Source organism: Lonchura striata, chromosome 4 (genome assembly GCF_050655825.1).
Source record: "Lonchura striata isolate lonStrDom1 chromosome 4, ASM5065582v1, whole genome shotgun sequence".
In the NCBI taxonomy this organism is placed as follows: Eukaryota; Metazoa; Chordata; class Aves; order Passeriformes; family Estrildidae; genus Lonchura; species Lonchura striata.
The window spans coordinates 69,169,965-69,189,879 of record NC_140706.1 but is presented as its reverse complement, the minus strand read 5'-3'; the positions used below and the strand labels follow the sequence as shown (position 1 = coordinate 69,189,879).

The window sequence follows — 19,915 nt, the reverse complement described above, 5'->3', positions numbered from 1 at the left end:
CTTCTAAAGCTTCAGAGAAAGACACTGCAGTAGTGGTTTGCAAAAGAAGGCAGAAGTTGCAGTGGTGAAACTATTTAACCTTCTGCCAGGGCTGTGTAAAATGAGTGAAGGGGAGACAGAGAAGATGCTGCTGGTTCAGGTCCTGGCCAGGGTGCCCTGCTGTGGCTCAGGAGAAAGAAGCAGCTGAGATCCCTCTCCCATATCTCCAAGGGTTACTTAAATCCCCAGGCTGTCTGCTCTCTGATGCCATCTCTCGTTTCTCTGTGTCCTTTTCCACAGCAAGGGCTCCCTGCCCCGTGAAGAAAAGGTTTCCCTTTTTTATTTTGGGGGGTTTCACTGGGGCAGGAGGGCTCCCTATGGAGATGAGCTGTTCTCTGTGAAGCAGCACCTCGCTCATCAGTTGTCAGCCCAGTCAGATCAGGCACATGTGGGCAGATAAAGGCTACTCTCCAAATCTGAGGCTGTGCCTTTTACAGTTTCCTTTTTATCTGAGTGTTCAGAGAGGCTCAAGAGGAGAAGTTCACCAGGGCAGGGAGCTGCAGGCTTTGAGCACTGCTGCACTTGTGAGCATTTGTACACAGCCAGCAGGGATTGTTCCCTTCCAGTCTCTCCCAGCACAGGTTTAGAAGCTTAAGATGCTGGGGCAGCTCTTTTCTCCCAAGAACCAGTGAAGGATGTGAGGAGTAGCAGAGCTTTTGCTGTTGTTGCTGCATTTACTTAGGTCTTATTTCACTTCTGGAGGCATCCTCAGCCATGGCAAGTAAACCTTAACAAGCAGGCTTTTTGTCTTTGTTTTTTACCTTATTTGAACAGGGAAAGGGTGACTGCACAATGAAGAAATTACACAGGGGAGAGTTTTAAGCTGCTTGTCAAAAGTAATAATGAAATAGGAGTATTCTTCCCCCTTTGCTATGTCTGCATTGCCTCAACAGCCTCTTAGAAATGGGGTGTAATTGCAGGGTGGGTTCTGTTTTGTCCCTAACCAGTGTTGCTCTAGTCCCCACTCTGTTCTCTTCCATGACATTCAAGTCTGAATCCTTTTTGGCAGTTTGAATGTGTTTCTGTGGTGCACAGAGACAGGCCCAGATTTTTAAGGCATTTTTTGGGTGGAAAGCTGGCTGAGGAAGCCATGAGAAGCTGTCCTGGGTTTGGGCTCTGTCACATGTGTCTCTGGCTGGCTGTGAAAGATTGTTATGCTTGCCCTGGAAGAAATCTGAGTTTGGCTTTCACATCCAGGCAGTTCTTTAATAAATTACAGTTTCTGAATCTCAGTCTGTATCCCTTAGTTCTCTTGCCTTTTCTCCCCACCATGATTTGTCAAAAAATAAATCTGGTCCTTTTGCTAATAATAAACCTCACTAAGATTTGCAATTGGACTTCACATCCAGCACAGACTCATCTGTTCTCTGCAGGCTGGGAAAAGCTCTCACCCACCTTCCCACACCTCCCCAAAATCTGGCTACAGCCCACTGTGTGCTCTATCCATATATAAATTACTTTGTTTTGTCACAGTGGATGTTTACAGCTTGTTAATGAGATAATACTGTTCTGCATCTAAGAATAAAGCAGAAACAAAAAAAAACGGTTGATGTAACAACTGAGTCCTTAAATCTGAGCAAACTGGGAAAGGAATGAGTGATGCCCTCAGTCAGTAACAGCACAGCACATTTCACTCAGACAAACTCTGGTTTGGGCTGACTGAAGTCACCCAGGAAATGAGTTTGTACCTTGAGCACTTTAATGTGGGGCTGTTTCCAGGCTTCTTCCCCCTTGGCTCCTGGCAGCAATCTCATAATTTGGTAAGCACGTGGTAATTGGGTGACAATCCAGGTCTGGGCATGGGCAGCATGGGGGTGAATCCCACAGGAAAACTCAGCACTGATTCTGGGACTCAACAGAAACTCTGAAGGTACAGAATAGCTAGACACTGCATCACTGGTGGAAATGAAAAGGTGGAAGGATTGGACTGAGTCACTTAACAAGTAAATAAACAGTAAATGAAGTGTGTAATTCACTGTGGCTCAGATGTGTTGCCTCAAAAGAGAGAAGCCCTGCTCAGCTGTACGGGGTGTGTGGTTCCAGCAGTGATGGGAAATGCCTTTTTCTGAGGCAGGAGACTGGGAGAGGAGCAGGCCATGAATGTAATAATGTAAGGCAGAAGCCAGACCTGACAATACTTGTGATCCCTGATTAATGATTTCCCTGGTATTTAGCTGTCTTATTGCCCTGTCAATGCTTCCCTAATCAGAAAATCAAAGTATCAAGTGATGAACATTGATGATGCCTGGAGCACTACTGGTGGTAACCTTGAGGGTGTAATATATGAAAAGTTCTACTTCAGGCTCTGGTAGTTTTAAAAGCGGGGCTGAAAAAGACAGTTTGCCTGCAAGCCCATAATTACCCTGGAAAAGGAAATTATGTTTGCCATTTGTGCTGTTCTTAAAGTGCAAAATTTGTGACACTTCTAACTGCCACCAAGAGATTTCAGTAATCAGCAGAGTCATGTCCCCATACAGGTGACAAAAGATTGGGAGGACCAGGAGAGAAGTCCAAAATACAGTGCTGGAGGCTTCCTGCTAGGCTCAGCTCAAATAATAATCTTCTTTTCCTGAGTCTCCTGCTGGAGTGCTGAGAGTGGAATTGGCTATCCAGAGAGCATTCCCACTCTGAAAGCTGATATCAATGTGGGTCCTGCTGTCAAACTGAGATCCTGTCCAAATGCCTGGGGCCTGATTGTCCACTGCACCACCCTGGAATAAAAATGCAGTTTTAAATGGAAATATATGCGTGGAAGTGATGTGGCAGAGGAGGGAGCTAATGGCATCCTGCTGGGGTTTGCCCTCACCTCAGGCATGTGTCCAACATCATCTCTGCAATCAGCTCTCTTGGAAGGACAGCTGTAATTATAGCAGCTCTCACAAGGAGAATTCCACATTACCATGGTACTCACTTAGAATGTATTATTTTTAACAATTTACCTCTTTCAGAGCAAATGGTACCCCAGAATAAAGTCATTTTGAGTTGGAAATTCTCCTTGAAATTCCTCTTAAAAGAATATGCAGCTTTTAAATGGAAGCCTTACAGAATAGTCCTGATTCAGGATGGAATGTATATGTGAAAATAGGCGTGGCTGCATGTCTTATGGATGGGGGATGTATAGCTAGGGCTAGGGTGAATTATCTGGGGTTTATCAAAGCTGAAATCCTCTAGCTTTTTGCTTCTTGCAGGGCAGGTTTTTCTGTGCCTTCCCTCAAGTCTCTTCGTTCACCACTGATTTTTCTGCAATGTGTGTGTCTACAGCAGAGAAACTCTGATCCAAGCAGTGGCTTTAGAGCCAGGTTTGTTTTAGAAGAACTTTTCTCAAGCCCACTTCTCCTCCCCAGTCTGTGTTTTCCACCTGTGCCATGAGAGGGACGTGGCTCTCTGAGGATATCTGTGTTTGCATTGCAGCTGGAAAATCCATCCTGGCAGAGAACAAATCCCAGCTGTGTTTGGTTGTACCAAGGAAAGCAGCACCAGTTTGTGCTAAGAAACAGCCTAACCTGACTGGAGCATATGTATTGACACTGTGCAGAAGAGCATTGGGAATTGTGAATTCCTTTATTTGGGCTCTGGGGAGGAAACAGGCTGTTCCTTTTCTTCATACACTGCTCCTGTGCAGCCCTTGAAGCTCTCTCCTTTCCCCCTGTGCAGAAAGATGAACAGGAACCTATGTCTGGGAGAGCTCAGGGTTTCCTGCTTGCACTCAGGTTCTTGGCAGCTGTCCTCTCTCTTTGCCTCTGTGCCTCTGATCTAAATAAACAAGGCTTTTTGGTGGGAGGAGTTGATGAGGAAAGCTTGTCCAGCCAAGGGGCAGTGAGCCTTGTCGTGGGAGGGGCTGTGGGGCAGCCTCAGAAATCGAATAGGAGAGAGGGGACAGTTTTCAAGCATCTGGCCATTTGATTTCTTTTGGCTTGATTAAGGGATTTAGTCTCAGCCTCCAACTCACTTAATTTTTTCATTGTATTTCCAAAGATCTATTTGGAACTGAGGAAACATGTTAGGCTCTATGCTAATTGTGTATGTGGGGATTAAAAATTCTACTTAATTCCTATGTGTTTAAAACATCTTCCCATGGGGTATGGATACTTGTGTTTCACTATCAGTGTGTCACACCAGGTTAGCATTGCCTGTGTGTCATTAAATTAACTGAGTGGGGCGGCTCTGTGAGCTCTTAATAAATGGGAACTGCAGTAACAGGAGGTTAAAAATGAGAGCAGTGGGATTTTTTAAAGCACTTTGTTTTAAGCTTAGAAACTGTTGTGCTGTGCTGTGAGCTGTTTAATTTCTTCTCAGGGAGGAAAACCACAGCATTATTTTTCTCCCAAGTGCCATCAGTGTCCTGTGTAAGGGCTTTCCTCCCTGCAGGCCAGTGTTGGCACAGAGGGCAAGGAAGGTGTGCTTGGTGGGAAGGAACTTCATAGCAGAGAAGCTGGGGTCTGGGGAGCCCAACCTCTGACCTGAGGGTGAAAGGTGCAGCTGAGGAAGTGGAACAAGTGCCATTAACACCACGAGAGGTGATGCCAGCACAGAGAGGTAAATAAACAAATAGATCTGCACACACACACATATACACTGAGAGTTTTGTGAAAATGCAGCTTTCTCAAACAGGTTTCTATTGCCTGCCAGTCCCTGCAAATCTCTCACCATGCATGGGCTGGCATGCCTTGCCCTTCTGGGGCTGTGTACAAAGAGTCAGTGCTGATGAGACACATTTATGGCAGGAAATACAAGAAATTAATTTCCTGCATTGATCAGTGGAAGGCGTCCAGGCTGATTTCACTAATGAAAAACAACCCTAGTTCACTTTCTGACAACACTGCCTGCAGCAATCCCAGCTTCTGGAACAATTTCATGCGGAATTATGTGAATAGGTTTTAAAAGTTCAACTACAAATCATCATTTCACTAGATAAGAGTAGTGGTGCAGGGGAGAAACATTTTACTGCACTAGTTCTCTGTGAGAATAATGCTCCATTTCATCTCTGCAGTAGCAACCTGGATGATAGGAAATATATCCCAGGAATCTGAGACCATTTTTCCTCCCTCTTTGGAAAGGCACTTCATCAGGTCCTGCACCAAACCAGGGTGTGAGATCTGACCTGGGCCTGGCAGCTGAAGCAGTCCTGAATTATTTTTCTGTTCCTTCACCTGACAGCAAATCCAATGGAACTGGGATCTCTTGGAAATCCTAAGAAGGAAATGTTTTTTATTTTGGCTGTAGAGGGTTTAGGTATTGGAGAGATGTTTAATGGCAGAGATTGTGTTTAGAAACTTGTTGTGACACAAATGCACTCGCTCTCCTCTGCCTCTCCTGGCATTGATGCTGTGCTGGTGGCTACCATTGCTACCCAGGCGTGCAAACAAAACTCCATTCAAAAACAAAACACCTTCAGTGCCATTTATCCCCCCCGGTATGATTTTGGGCACACCCTGTGCCTGAAGCTGTGCTGATGACCTTTGGGCTCTCTGGGCCATGCCCATCTCTCCAAACCCTACAAACACCCTGCAGTTTGCTGGGCAGGAGAAGGAGCTCCCAGCACAGCGGTGGGAGCAGTGCAGGTAAAAGCAGTCGCAGGCTGCAGCAACCTAAAGTTGGTCCATTCCCCATCGGATCCCCAGGGTGCTGGGAATGCTCTCTGAGCCTGGGCTGGTGAGGAGCCCAAGGGAATGTGGCACCTGAGCATGGAGGGGAGGAGGAATAAAGCTCCTCCTGAGCCCAGAGCGCGGTGCTGGCGCTGCCACGGGAGCCGAGGGCACTCGGCTCCTCGCCGGAGGGGCACAAAATCCTGAGTGGCATTTAGAGAAACAACAGCAGAGCCTCAGCCTGGGCATCTCCTGTTTCAAACCAGTGACTGAACACAAAATGCCTCTCGATGACCCACCAGGCATCCAGGAAGCAGGAGCTCTGATGGGTATTTTATTCTGAGCCCCTTTTTTATGATTCTGTATCTCACAGTTGCACTGCTGACTGTTTGTGTCTGTCAGCAGGATGGCAAAGCAGCCCAGGTGTCAGCAGCCTGTGCCATCTGCCCTGTTAGACTGTGCACTGGGCTGCTTAGAACTATGCTGTCATCTTCATTTTCCAGGTACCTTAATGAGATTCTCAGACTAATTAGATGTGCAACTTGCAAAGATCATTGGATGCCAGATTGTGGTGGCTGGGAAAAAGCTCCTAAAGCAGCTTTGTGATGGTAGAGGTGTATTTCAGATACAAAAATGGGGCACATTTGATTTTAGATTAAAGAAGTTAATAAGCATGTGGAAATGAATTTTCCTGAGCCTGCCTTCACAAATCTTCCTAGTTTACTTAGGAGCAAAGCTGGCAGTCACTGCATGAGGAGTATCTATGTAGGAAGTGGCAAGATTAAAGAGCTCTTGATTTAAGGTTTGTAAAGAAAAATGGACAAGTGTTTGTGATTGCCAAAGGCATTTGAACTGGCTGTTTTCTTCCTTAAATTTTTGGCTGTTGTTTTGGCTTGGATTTCTCATTTTGCTTTATCAGTCACATGAGAGGAAGGGGAAAGGGAAATAAGGGAAAAGTTGTCTTTTGACAGTAAGATCTGTAATGAATGTAGATGTGGCAGTTCCAACTGTTGCAGTGCAAACTGTAGCAAATGAGAGGAAAACTGATCTTATTTTGTGCTTTGGATCCTGGGTGGAGGAGTCAAACATTTCCCCAAGAAATGAGAGCCCTGGCCATAGCATTCCATGGGTTTGAAGGCAGTTCATCGAGACAAATGTCAACACACAATGGCTTTCATCTTAGTAGGATTTCAGTCGTCAGTATTTGATTCAGAAATTGATTTTGGTGTGTGTGGTTTTTACTTTGCTTAAATATTAATTCCTAGATGCTGCACAGCCAGTGTTCAGCTGGGTAGGCTAAGTTCCCACAATAGGAATTGGAAGACAACTTCCAGCAGGACTTGTAGTGCAACCCCCTGAGTAAGACATTCAGTCCAGGCTGGCAGAAGAGAGGCACAGCTGGCATTTCCCCCCTGGCTTTTGCCCTTCACTTTCCTCTCTCTGAGCCTGAGTTTACCTGGCAAGTTTTGACTTCGAGGTAAAGGAGCCATTTCTTTGTCCCCTCGTGCCAGAGATGTCACTCAGCTGGATTTGCTGTCCCTTTCCCAGGCTCCCAGGGCATTCCCACTGTCCTTAGGGAGCCCAGCAGTGGCACAGCACTGCCTGTGCCTCCCTGCACTGGCTCCCAGGGCTGGGCTGGCAGCTTGCTCTGGATGGGAATGGGCTCTTGGAGAGATCAGTTCATTTGTGGCCTCTCTGCAGTGAATGGAGCTGTTCTGGTTGCACAGGGAAGAGAGGAAAATGGGAACAATCTGCTGCTGAGATGCAGCCACTGTGGAGCCTCAGTTTCAGAGGGGCTTTGTGTGGATCCTGGCACCTTCCCCCAGGCTCTGGGCAGCTGCTGGGGCTGGGCAGAGCCTGCCCATGGGAACGGCAGCAGCAGCATCCTGCAGGACTCTGCTTTCCATTGACAGGTCATGCCTTAGAATTCACCTGCTCTTCTGAGCTGGAGAGAGGAGAGAAGGGAATTATTCCCTCAGTAGTGGAGCCACTGTGACACAGCAGAGGAGCCCACTGCACAGAGAGGGATGCTGACCTTTAGGGAATTCCTGGAGTTCATGGCAGTGAAGCCTGGCTTGCTTTGGGTGGCAGAATTAAACACAACCTGTGGGTTTGTGCTGCTGTGCAGAGTGGCTGTCCTTGTAATCCCCTGCAGCTCTTACAACTTCAGTGTCAAAACTGCTGCTGGGCAGGCAGCAAGAAACCTTGTAGCTCTAAATAGCAAATTCCTAATCCAATTAGAGGCTTTCAAATATCCCAGCTTTTCCTCATGAGGAAAGCACAGCCAAGAGCAGTGCCAGGCATGAGGAAATCAGGAGGGCAGGTTTTTCTGAAAGCAGATGGCAGATACCAAGGGCCAGTCTTGCTATCAGCATAACAAACTGGTGAGAAGTGCATCTGGGATTTCAGAGGAGCTTTTGGCTGATCAGTTTTGTTTGTTTTTAATCAAGTGTCATTGCATTACCATAAAAAAAAAAACAAAACAACAACAAAACCCCAAAGTACATATTGAGGGAAAGTACAGTGAAATGCTCCAACCTGGAAAAAGCCACAGGCAGCTTAACTGCTGATTCTTGTACAAGCAGAGAAAGAAAACATTCCCTGCAGATGTGTTTGATACAGGAGGGTTAATTGTGCAACTGCAGAATATATGGGAGAAAGGCAGAATGAATATTTACCTATCCACCATTCTCTGTCCATTAACATGTGAAATCACACAGCTCCTGCAAATGTTTTAGACCTGTGAGAGGCATTGTGCACATGGAATGAAGGCTTTCCTTTTATTCAGGGGGAGACAGGGCTGAATTTGCAAAGTGAAATGAATTACCTGTAGCTTAGCAGGCAAAAACAACATTCAGAGAACTATGGAGAGGTCAGTAGGTTTCCAGAATAAAAAGGTGTATAAAAAAAAGAGACTTTCAACTGAAAAATTTCCAAAGGCATTAGGAGCGTGAAACAATAACTGCATCACTGTTGTCATTCTAATTTTCTATTATTTTCTATTTCTATTATTCTTGCTATTAATTTTCTTTCACATTAATTTTCTTGCCTTTTTTCCCCCTAGTAAGGATTATTTTTTGGGTGTCTGAACTTTTTTCCTAACATGGTTTCAAAAAAAAGGTGTTGATTATATCTTGCTTTCCCCATGAAGGTCCTCCATCATTTACCAGATACTCAGTTCACTTAGCAAAAGGAAATCTCTTCTTAGAACTAATTTCCCCTGATTAAAGCCCAAATGTTTAAAAGTATGGGTAAATAATGTTTTTTCCTTGTCAGTCATGACACAGCTAAATACACACATTCAGGTATCTGCATAGTTCCTGTGAAGTTGTCAGAGCCAGCCTGTGGGTACTTGGTTTGTTTTATTGACAAATTACAATAAATCTCTCCTTTCCCAGCCTTATTGGCTTGGGATAAATGTCTCAATTCACTTTCAGCTCTTGCTGGTTCCCCAAAGTTTGTTTAAGGGTTAGGAGAAGGAACCTTTGTGGGATGGTCAATGCTTTGCGCAATGAGGCAACAGCCAAGCTCCACATCTGCTTTGATGTGTTACAGGGTCTGTCTGAGAGACCTCAGGATATTTGTGTGTCCTTAAAAGAAAGCTCCCCAAAGGGTTAGATAATAAATATCAGGATCTTCTGTGCTGTGGTTCATTCCTAATTCAGGCCCAGTGCAAACACCTTGTTTTCCTTGCCCCAAATAAATCCTGCCAGGTGTGCCAGAGGGAGCCCCTTCCCCAGCCTGCAGCTGCTTCTCAGCCCATTTATCCATTTCCAGAGTTGAAGCAGATGACAAATAACATGTCAGAAACAGAAGATTTATATGCAAGGTGGCTTTAATAATTAAGATAACATTTTCTGTGTTGATTTATACTGAAATTTCTTGATTGAATTCTCTGGAAAGGAGCACAGACATCTTGTCTTAATAAATCTAATTCTGACATGTAGTATCTGCAGTCCCTACAACACCAGTAACTTAGAGAATCTTGTAAATGAGCAACAATTGGCTCTCTCATTCAGAGTGGCTTATTCTGGTTATTTCTTGATGGAGCTTTATGTTCTTTCATGTAACCACAAGAAATAAGAAGGAATAACTCTTTTATTACCTGTGCTAACTCTTGCATTATTCTGTTGTACAGCCACATGCTGTATTCACATTTCAGATATTCTCTGTCTGGTTAATCAGTGGTGATGATATTTATGTGCATATTGGAAAGATGTAGAGAAAAAATCTCTGTCAATACAGCAAAACGACCCTCTCAATGAGGGCTGACCTGGATCTCTTACTGAAGGAGTTTTTAGGGGCATTGCTGTGTAAATGTGCTTTCAATTACCTACAAAAGAGAGTAAATATAAAAAGAACTCTTCTGGAAAACTTGGCCCATCAAAGATCTGGTCTTTGGTGGCAGAGCACCCCAGCTACAGCCTTTAATGCCAACTTGTCATTTGTTATTTCAGCAAGAGGGAGCCCAGCATGCATCAGCCCTGCCCCAGGCAGGCACAGGATGATTTCCCAGCTGGGAGGCAGGAGCAGGGAACAGCAGATTCTGCTGCTGCAGGGTCCGTGGGTCAGGCTGCTGCATTGCTGGGTGCACAGAGCCCCAGGCCTGTGCAGATGTTTGCTCTTGGCTGCATTTGCTGCGTTATTTCCATTCCAGCACAGCAAATGGGGAGAGCAGAGCTTGTGCCATCATCTGCCCTGAGAGCTTTTGTGGTGGGGCCCAGGTAAAGCTGTGCAGTGCCACTGCTCTGGAATAGACTGTGGAATGAGTTATTGCATCTTAGCTGCTCATAAGAGCTATAAATGAGGCATTGTTAAAAGGAAATGCTCATTCTAAGAATGACAAACTGTTAACCCATGTTGATATGTGGAAGAAAATTTGATATTAACTTCTCAATGCAGTTCAAGTGAGTATTTTAAAATTTTCAAAATGTTCAGAATTTTTCCAAGGGTGTTTTAAGCCTAACTCTCTGTTGTTGAAGTTGTAATTGTAAGAAACAAGTTTAGCTTTTAATGAATGAAAAGGCTCTTATTGTCTTAACAGGAATGATTTTGGAATTTTAGCTTTCACTTAAATTTTAAATTTTGCTCTTTTTCTTTTTAAAATTTTTCTATTGTGCTGTTATGCATTGAAAGGGAGCACAATATCTATAAAACTTTTTCTCCAACAGAAACAAACATGAACTCTTTCTGTGTGAAAAGTTAGTGATCCTGAGTAGAAAAAGAATTTGCAGAAAAACATGAATATTTGATTTGTAAAGATAAATTAGTGCTCCATTGCAGGAGGTCCCTGTGAGCAGAGCTTTGGCATCCAGCAGTGCCCCAGCACCTGGGGCCTTTGCTGTGAGATCCTCACCTTTATAAACCTTTTAAAAGCAGACCACTGCAGCTGCCCTGTTTTAAAAGGCAGCAGAACTTTTAAACTGGCATTTAGGAGTGCTGAAGTTAGCAGGCAAACACCTTGTGCAGGCCCTGTATTGCAGGTGCCTTTGGGCACCTTTCCCTGGGTAAATTGCTTTTCATGGCCCTGCCCTTTATCAGCTATTCCTGGGTTTTCTGTGTGCAGTTTCACTCCTGCAACTGATCTCAGTAGCTAAAATTAATTAGGACATAAACACACCTAGAAAGCCTGTAAAACTTCATTTATGCCTGCAGTATAAGCCAGAATATTTGGCAATGTTAATTGAAATGATAAAAAGCTCTGTAGGGCATCAAGAACTCCTCAAGTCAGTCCTCCCTACCTTGGTTTAATGACACAGTAAATGCTTGCTTTTCTGGATATGATTATGGTTTTAAACACTAAAGAGTGAGCAAATTTCATTATCTCGTGTCAGGAAGCCTCCAGAGAAAATAAAAAGGCAGTTAATAAACAAGATTACTTTCCAATGAAAATGGCTCCATAATAGAAAAGTCCATGTCTAACCTTCTCCTTTAGGATGCTGATCAGTTCATCAGCTCAGTCCCATGGGAGTTGCTGCCAGCAGTTTTCCTCCCTTTAGGAAAAAGTAAATGCAAGGTTTCTGCTGAGGTAAAGGAAGCAAATAGTACAAGTGCCTGCTTTAGTTTGGGAGTGATGGCTTTGGGCAATTCTGCACCTGCAGCACAGACCCCTTTGGCAAGCAGCATAAATAGACTGCAGTGGGTCTGCTGAGCCTTTTTTCCCTTTAAAAGAAGTTAAAATGCTGTATTTGTGTGTGTACAGCAAAGCAGGGAATACTGTCCATGTCCAGGGGCTGACAGGATTCCCACACCCCTCTGCCTTTGTCCAGGGGTCAGTCTGTGCCAGGCTCTGGGGCTGGCAGGCAGCAATCCCCCTGCAGCAATGCACATTCAGGGCAGCATTCAAAGGTCTCACTTCCCCTCCGTACAGAATCTTGTATTTCACTGCTAATTTACTATTTGATAATAAATGGAGTGTGGCTGTGCCATTTCCCCTAAGTCCCTGTTGTATACAGCCAGCATCATTTGGTCCTCAGAACATTTTGCTTTTTCTAGATGGACTCACCTCACAGTGAATATTCAGTGTGTATTGCTTTTCTCCCTAAAGGTTAGAATACTTTATTAAGGGTGATTTTGCTGTTGATAATACCATTCTTTACTTTTTATAATTATCATAGTGATATTTGCATACTTTGCTGCTTTGTAAAAGTGTATATTGAAAGTAACATTTCCCCTCATGATATCCAGAAATAAGTACTTGTGCCCTGTATTTATCTTTTTTTCTTCTTAGCTGTGGAATATTCCTGGATGTTCTGAAAGCAGGCTTGATCTGACACTGAAGCCCAGCAGTATGAGCATATCCCAGCCTTTTCTTTCACCCTTTGCCCAAGATTAAATGCCTTTAGGATAAGGGGGTTATTTATGGTAGCCCAAAACAAGTTACTTGGGAAAAACCCACCATGCTTCCACTGTGCCTGTAAGAGAAGCGATCAGTGAAATTAAATTCAGTATAAAGAACAAAATTTGCAGGCTGTCCAAGGAACTGGATGTTTTTGTGCATCAGGAATGCAGCTGGTGACTGTGCAATGTGTTCAGATGTCTGTTGGGTCTTTGAACTGGTGTCACCCTGCATCCTTTGCAAATAGCACAGAGCCAAGTTACACGTGGAGTTGATTAAAAGCAAGTCTGAAGGATCCCATCACCAATTACAGGGGCATTTCATTAACAGTGGGGAATTTCTGCAGTTTGGAGGAGATCTATCCAGGATGTCCTGGCAGAGGTTCTTGTGTTTGTGACTGCTTTGGAAGGCACTGACTGGGTGACACCTTTGCTTCTATTGCTTTTGAGAACTCCTTTCTCTTCAAAGACTGAGTTTTAGGGCTTAATTCACATATCTACTAAGAATGCAGTAATGCACAAAAGATTAATCTCTACAAGTGCAGTTGCAAAACATTCTGATTTATTATTTTGCCTGTGTGCTAATGATTGTATCAGACCATGGACAGATGGGCAGTTCTGGAACTTTGTTTTGAAGTGCACAGTCAGAAAACACATAATCCTGACTTCCTGGGTCTGTTAACCCTGCTCTTTGCTTGTTCTTCTGACTTCACAGCTGCACTCCACTGCACAGGGTGCAGGTAAAGGTGCTCTTCAGCCCTGCTGTTGGGAATGTTGTGCTCTGGTTTATTCCCATCAGTTTTAAAACTCACACTTTGATTTATTAATCCTCCTATGCTGAGGAAGCCAACACTGTTCTTTTGTGTTTCCATCCCACACATTGCTCCTGTTTGTACAAAACCACTTGGCTGGCACTGGACAAGCTCCTTGCAGTATTTGAAATCAAAGCTGCTGCTGACAGGCGTGCAGGGGCTCTGCAGAAAAGCCCTGTGCAGACTGAGAGCCAGCAGTATGTGGAGCTGCTCTCACCCAGCAGATGGTCCAGCCCACTCTGATGCTCTCATGCAGAGCATTTGTGTCGTGTTCTGAGGCTCTGAACACAAAAATCCCCCTAATCCAGAGGCTGCAGCTGCAGTGAGACTCTGCTTCCAGCCTGCCTGGGCTGCCTGAGGCTCAGCCTCTCCTGCAGAGGCAGGGATCTGGGAACAGGCTGCAGAGATGGCCACAGCTGGCTTCCAAGGGGTAAATCTGAGCCTGGAGGGCAAATCTTTCTGTACCACAGGCCCCAGTTGGTGCTGGGAGTCTCTGCATCCATTTTCCTGTTTGCCCTTTCCCTTGGGCACTGGAGGGCTTGCTTCAAACCACAGGCTGCTTTTTGTTCCTTACAAGGTGTTGAGGACAGAATGTGTCTGTGCTTCCCACAGTGTCCTCTCCCTCTGTTTTGTGGTGGTAGAAAGTATAAAAGCTCATGTGCAGCATTATTTTTAGTCTCATCAGCCTTTCTTAGAGCCTTTCTTCCTCAGGTGGTTTGGGTTGCCATCCTACTGTTCCTGAAGTTTTAGCTCCCTGGAATGAAGTCATTTCTGCTGTGTAGAGCTGAAGCTGAAAATGCCCCAAAGCAAGGTCAGTCATTTCCAGCCAGTGTTCAGTGCTGGGCTTGATAAAGCTTTGTGAGGCCCTCTACTAGCTGTGCGTGTTCTGGAGGCCAGAATGGCATCTCAGCAAGTGCTTGCAGTGCTTCCTGTGCTCTCAGCACACCTGGGCACATCTGCAGTGCACGGGAGGGTGTGGATAAAGCAGAAGGTGCATTTGTACAGATTCATTCACTCTGATGTTGCTTCTGCAGGACTAGGGGTGCAGAAATCAGCAAAAGCCTCTTGTGAGTGAGCAGACACCTCTCTGTAGTCAGCAGCAGAGCGTGGCTGTATTTAGGGTGTTCTTTCAAGTCCCAGCCCACTGCAGTGATGGATTTTAAACAAATGCTTTCAGTTAAGCCAGTGCCTTCTGCCTTCACCTCCCACTTTCCCGGAGTCAGAGTGATTTGTGTGACACATGTCACTATCACTGGCTTTAGCAGATCATAAAACAAGCACTCTCTCCCAGGAAAAGCTTTGCCTCCTCTCCACAGGTCCTTCAGTGCCCTGGAAACAAAATGGGCTCTTGGTCACATTGAAATCACTCTGCCTGAGGGATGTTAAAAAGCCCCAAATACTCCTGGAAGGTGGGTGATGAACTACCCCAAAATGAGGAATTCTTGTGAAGGTCTGAGCTCCTCTAAAGCTGTAGCCATATAAAGATTCTTATGCTGCACTTTGCTTTCTATTCCAATTTATATCAGCTTTTGTGAGCTAATTCCCAGATCAGTTAAGCATTCAGGCATAGAGACTAAAATGTAACTCCTGTTGTATGTAAGATCCAGCCAATTAGACAAAAATGTGAACAAAAGCAGCACAAGAACACAGAAGTGTTCAAGCATCCATTAGAAAGAGTTCCAATTTCCTTTCTAAATGTCAAGTACAAAATCTATATTTCACATGCAAATAACAGTGGAGTGTTGTTGCTAATATACTCCTGAAATTACATTTTCATAGCATGACCTTTCTTGCTAACAATAACTTACATTTTAATTAAATCTGTGGCCATTTTCCTTTCATGCCAAATATCCCCATGCTGTGTATTACTGAATTTTTGTGTCAGAGAAGAAAGTTTAAAGGTTGCAGTCCTGAATTCTTCCTGGAGTTAAACTTTTTTAATAACACACAGGAGAATTTACACGTGTGTGCTCTCCCTGCAGGTTTGCAGAAACACAAACCACTGTTGTTTCACTGAGCTCTGGGTGTCAGGGTGAGAGAGGAGGATTTGCCAGGTCTCACTTCAGTGCAATAACCTGGAGCACGAGGAGCAGAGATGGAGTTTGGGATGAAGTCCTGGCACTCAGCTTGGCTGCTGGAGCTGCAGGTTCCTTAAAGGCTCTCTGCCCCTCCAGGCTGTTCCTGCTGTGGGGCAGGAGCCTGGCCCTGCCTTGCTGTGCTCCCAGGGGCAGGAGCTCTGCTCTGAGCCTCCTGCCACTTGCCTTGTGCACTGAGACACTGCCAAGCTGGGGAATTCTCTGGGGTGTTTGCAGGGACTGGGGAGAAAAATACATTTAGTGCTGCCTCTGAGGAGCCACCAAATGGCACAGATCTACACTTGTGCTAGGTTGGTGACTGGGAAATGCTTTGGAAAGGATTTCTAGACACTGACCTGTGAGATCAGAGATTGAAGGGGAGAAAGGAATTAATTCCCGAAGGCAGAGGATCTCTGCCATAATTACTTCGTTGCTTATTGTCCTTTTAACAGTGCATTGACAGTGCTGGTTGTCTTGTACCAAGTGAAAATGCTGCCTGCTGGTAGCAGAGTGACAAATCAAGGAAGAGGCAGAAATCATCCATCTCATCCTGAAAGAATCAAAGTCTTCCTCGAGGTTTTAATGAGCGTGAAGCTTGGATGGAGCAGTTTTTGGATATGGAGTGAGTTTATTGCACAGCTGGATTTCACACCTCCTTGCAGGGTCTGGGGCTATTACAAGTGTAGTTTTATAAATACTTTATATCGGTGCTTCAGGGATGGTGCCTGGGGGTAGGGAACTTCCCATGGGATCTCCTGCTGTGTCTCCAGCAGGAAGATAAGCTGCATTTACAACTCATGCTCTCAGTTCTGGAGCAAATCCTTTTTGTGGAGAAAATGTCTTCCTTAAACATGAGTAATAGAAGCTGTTATAGTTTGCTGTTGTTTTGGCATGTCCAGAACTTTTTTTGAGACCTCACAAGGAATTCATTTGAGGAATTGATTGCTTGAAATATTATCTAAACAACAGCCACCTTGCCAAGTTTTCTTTACTTGTCAGACACCAAGCAGTGTAATGTGTGTGTGTGTTTGTTCCTGAGCTTTCAGGGTTTCAGGGGCTTTAGTTGTTGATGTCCTCTTTTGTCATAAATTACATGATGGTGACAAGAGATAGACAAAGAACAACAACAACAAAATAGTGACAGAACCACAGCCCTTCCTCCACTCATCATAGGGGAGTCATCAGCCAGAGAAAGGAGACAAGCAGTGGAACACAAGCACTGAGCTCTGCATAACCAGAAGCAATTTCTGATCAGACTAAGCCTTTGCTTCACATCAGTGCATCTGTAAACAAAACAAGAAACAACCCCATGGCACTGTGTTTATAAAAAGAAAAATATGGAGGGGGAAAAAGCAGCAACCCAGGAGCGTTATCCTGCAGTTGCAGGCAGTGATGTGAAGAGAAGCTCAGCAGTTTAATTCAGCTTGGTTTGGGCTCTCTTCGTTCTCAGGAGCTTTAGAGAAGGGCCCCCATGACTTGCTATTGGGGCCAGCTGGAAAATGCTCAAGAGAAGTTTGGCTTCTGGCACAGGACTCTGATCAATCTCCTCAAACATCTGTAGCAGCACACCAGGAGCAAGGCCTGCTGAGGAGGAAAATTGAGGATGGAAATTCCTGCAGTCACTGAAAGCTGGCAGTGAGCAGAGAGCTGCCAGGGAAGTAACATTTCCCTCAGAGCTGGCAGGACCAGGAGAGGGAGGTGACACAGCACTGCCTTGGGCAGCTCTGGTGCTCCCAGGTGAGGCAGCCAAGTCCCATGACATTTCTGGAGGAGAAATGGAGGTGCAGCAAGAGGATAAACTTCCTTCTTCTCTGCTGAAGTGCCAGCTGGAGAATAAATCAATGGAGCATCCTGGCTAGGCACTCATTCTAAAGAGCAGCACAAGCTTATTAAGGAATAATGTGTGTGAAATGCCTCCAGTGATGTAAAACCTTGGGGTGGCCTGCAGCCAGAACCCCATAAAACATTCCCTGGTGCCAGTGCAAATTTGCCTGGCAATAAATGGCTGTGCTAATGAGGTTTTGCAAGGGGCTGTCAACCTTTTCACCTGATCAGAAAATAGTGAGGCTCTGCAGCCCCAGCTTCACACTGTGGTGAACTCCACCACTTGTGCTGAGATGAACTGATGTGGCAGAACAGAGAAACAAGGGAGAAAATGTTGCCAAGGTATTTGGCAAAAAATTTGTCTTCCTGAAAATAGCAGGAGAATTTCTTGGTGTAGACACTTCATTCTCAACAGCACCATCTTCTGTGCTGCGCCTCCCCTTGGTGTGATGCTCAAGGAAGAAAAAGAGAGGAGTGAAGAGAACAAGGCTGCAGTTAACATCTGCAATGTAACCCAGAAAGGTGACTTCTGTGTCTTGTTAAGTGAGGGGAGCGGTGCGGAGGTGAAACCCCAGAAAGATGTTAGAAATGCAGCAGCTTTGACAGGAGCAGGGGAGAAAAGAATGTAATTGTCTGTTCATGTTATTCCTCTCCAGTGTGTGTGTGGTGATGCTGGGCTCTGCTGGCTCCTTTCACCTCAGGCTGAGGAGAGAGCCCCAAGCAGCTGCTCCTGGCAGTCCTCGTCTTCCTGACAGAGACAGCAAGGGAGATGTGGCTCTGAGAGCTGCCAGCTGCTGGGAAAAGGTAACTCACCATTTTTATACTCTCTGAGGTGCTGGAGCCATTAAGCAAGATCCTTCCAAATTACTGGAAGCGTTGTACTTTTATGTAAGTGAATGTTTGAGTGGTTTTTGGTATGGTTGTGGTTTGGGGCTTTTTGTTCTTCATTATTCTCTAGGGTTAGAACTGACTCCGAATAACCTAAAAGATGAGGCACTCCATTTTCCTAAGATGAAAAAGCTTTTTTTAAGGATTAGGTGGAAAGTCTTTGGGGCATCTTGCATATAAGCTACACATTTCCAGGGACTCCAGAGCTGAAAGATCTTAGCTTTAAATACATTTCTCACAAAACCAACATTTGTGTTGGATCTGGCCAGGCTACAAGGCACCATTTTTCCATGTTTCCTCAAAACCATAATTATTTTAATTATTTTTAAAAAAAATAAATACGTTTGCAAAACAATTCATTAGGTCCTCCAATCTGAAAAGTCACAATGGAACTGAAACTGTGCCTTAGATTACAGGCATGTCAAAACATGACATCCTTGTGTTTCCAAAGGTTCAGATTCTCCCAGTAATTCCAACCTCCTTGCTGGAGAGCAAGCCTGGCATTCAGCCAACCCAGGCAAAGTCTGAGACTTGGAAAATTTTGGCTCTTGGTGCAGCTGGACTGCCAGAAGTCCCTGGGCTTGTGAGGTTTAGGAAGCCCACAAAGCCAGACCTGCTGTGTGGTGCTGGAGCCCTTGTTTGGCATGAGGGGCTCCTGCTGTGATTCAATAATGGAAATTAAGAAAAGTAAGCAAGCAAACACCCAAAGAAACCCATGCATTGCTTTCCCTTCTCCCTACCATTTCATAACTGTGAGTATAGCCATCACAGTTCCATTAAAACCCAGCAGTTCATCTGCTGTTGTGTCCTTGCTCCAGCAGGAATTCCAGCCCAGTGTTCCCCAGGAAGGTGGAGAAAGCTGGTGTGGTATGGGGGAAGTGTGTCTTGTCTCTGATGCTGGTGGCTCCTTTAGCCTGGGGACCTTTTTCAGGCAGGAATGTCTGCAGGGGCCCTGGAGCAGAGGGAACATTTCTAGACCTCCAGAAATGCACAATAACCACAGCCAGTGCCCGTGGCCACGGGGCTGGAGAGACATTGGAGTGGAATCTGAGCCAGGGACTGTCTGGAGATAAAACTCCCCTTGCATGTGCACAGCCCTGCTGTCTGCACAAAACACCCTGCTGGAGTGGTTTTAGTATCCTTCAGATGCAGAAACAGGGCTAGAGTCACCTTTCCATGCAAATAACCATTCTGGCTGCCACAAAGCCCAGTGTAGGGAGAAGTAAGGACAGCTGCAGTTTTGTGCCATTAGGAGAAAGCCCAGCTCCAGGCATATTTAATCTCTTGGGAAGTGGGTCTGGTCTGCTAGATAAAGTTCAACATGTCACATTCTGTTAATGTGGTACTTGTGGTGTTTCTGGGTGTCTTTCAGGCCCATCACCAAGGTACTTCAGCACAAGCTTCATTTTAAATACAGGACTATCACTGGCTTCCACAGCATTGCTGCAGTGCTTCCAGTTGTGGAAATGCTGAAGCACCTGCCCAGACTGGAGTGTGAAATACTGATAAGAGAGGTATGATATTGTCTGAGGAGACATATCTTAGGCTGACAGCAACTGTGCTTTAATTGTCCCCACTTTCCACAGCATGTTTCTGTGGCAGGGTCATGTTCCAAGTCAGATGTGTTCTGCTAAGGAGCTGTAGCCTGACAATTATCCCTGCCCTAACAGCAGCAATGCTCCAGCAGTGCTGGTCTGGGAATGTAATCCTGAACCATAGCCAGCAGGGAGGCTCATGGCTGTCCCCTAAACTGGGCTGAAGGTGAGCAGAACCCAGAGCCTCCATTCCCACCCCTGTGCACATCTGCCATGGCAGGAACTGAATGAAGGGAACATGGATGTGCTGGAGCCATTCC

General features: G+C 45.2%; 1 protein-coding gene across 1 annotated transcript in view; it reads left to right on the top strand.

Annotated features, from left to right (window-relative positions):
* The window catches only part of LOC110484350 (uncharacterized), a 182,360-nt gene that overhangs the window by 69,592 nt on the left and 92,853 nt on the right, over positions 1-19,915 (top strand). Inside the window, exons 4-5 of the mRNA XM_085578332.1 lie at positions 17,829-17,976; positions 19,433-19,574. The gene's annotated coding sequence lies outside the window, so the exon portion shown is untranslated. The remainder of the gene's footprint in view (positions 1-17,828; positions 17,977-19,432; positions 19,575-19,915) is intronic.